Raw genomic sequence first — 1,745 nt, 5'->3', positions numbered from 1 at the left:
TAAGTGAAAAGTGTGAGGGTATAATTGTCTATAAAGTTTGCCTGAAAAGGCTATCTTTTGTGCTTTGATATTTGCACAATATTAATGACTTCAAAAAAGTACCTTCTTTTCTATAAAAATTACGAAAAATGCCCTACACTAAAGTGACAGTGAATATAGTGGGACCCATTGTATAATGCCTACACTATATTGTAGATGTGGGTCCCGTTGGTCAGTTTTTGTACATGAAAATATTCAGGTGGAGAAAATTATTAACAAACGTGTAGAGCTTGAACATTTTGCGGTAATTAGTATTGTTTAGTGTTAATAAAATTAATATTAAACTGTCATATATTGTATAATTTTGCTCAATGTTTATTTATATTTTGAGAAAAATTAAGGATATTTTTATTTTTTTGCAGATGTTACACATGAATCTCGGAAGTATACCAAAGAACAAGTAGCAATGTCCATTCTCATTTCTGTTGGACTAAACTGATCCTAAAATATTTTTTAACTAATGCCGAGATTTTATTTGTAGTACTTAATAATTTTCTTTTCAAATTAAGTCTCTCATGGCTTATTACTATGATTCATGAGTTAAAAATTCAATGTGTTTGTGTGTCTTCCACATCATCAAAATATTTATAGTCATAAGACGATCGATGAAATTTTATGAGTCACGGTCACATTTTTTGAAGATGTAAATGAAATTATCGAAAGAAGAATTCTCTACTATGAAGAGTTCCCTAGCTGGAGGGCTTTGCACCAAAAATGAATGAATGAAATAGTAGAGTCTTAATAAAAGTAAGGATCCAACACTTATTGAAGAATAGTTCAATTGTTTTTTTACACTCTCTTTATTCTATATTAACTGAATTTGTGAGACAACGCATACTTATTAAAAAAATAAATTGAAGGACATAATTTAAACCATAATTCCCAATATTATCTTTTGTAAATCATAAACATAACTTTGTAAGTAGTTCAATTTATCTCTTAAAAAATATCAAACTCCATTAAAGAAAAGAGCAAATATGAAAAAAATTTCAAACATCTATCTTGAACTTGGGACAATTCGATTATTTGAACAATTAAAAAGATCTAGAAAACTCAGTTAATATGAAATAGAGGAAGTAATTAAGTAGACGTTACAAAAAGAAAGAGCAAGGTCACAAAAAAAATAAAAATATATTTCTTTTATTTAAATATATATAGTGCAGTTTAACTAAAAATATTTTTTTCCATACGAGTTTATGCTATATATAACTTTATCCTAATATTTGTTATTTTGACATAAATATATTAATAAGTTTGGTTTTAATAATATTGGGCCCGTGGTGACACGGGCCGTTTTTTCTATTATATATAAAGGAGAAACATAGATAAGGTGATGTGGCACCTCTCTATGACCTTCATTCCTATTTATTTTTTTTCTCATTTTTTGGACATTTTTAAATTTTTCTCCTCATTTTTAATATAATTATTATTTGTTTATAATTAATGTTTTGTTGATTAATGTGGATGTCCATAACTTCAAGATATAATTTCACCATTATGTGTAATAATACTCACACCTCCACCATCTCCTCATTTATCTTCCACACCCTTTAATCTTCCCCACATTCTCAATAATTAATATCATGTTTATTGCTATCTTTTTGTATGTCTCTTATAACAATATAAATAGAGGTCTTGAGGATGTGTTATGCACTTGAAGATTTAGAAAACACTTGAATATACTTGGAAGAACAAGAAAATTCTCT

Source organism: Solanum tuberosum, unplaced genomic scaffold, assembly GCF_000226075.1.
Source record: "Solanum tuberosum cultivar DM 1-3 516 R44 unplaced genomic scaffold, SolTub_3.0 scf00473, whole genome shotgun sequence".
Taxonomy (NCBI): Eukaryota; Viridiplantae; Streptophyta; class Magnoliopsida; order Solanales; family Solanaceae; genus Solanum; species Solanum tuberosum.
The sequence above is the reverse complement of the archived record's forward strand: the minus strand, read 5'-3'. Positions refer to the sequence as shown.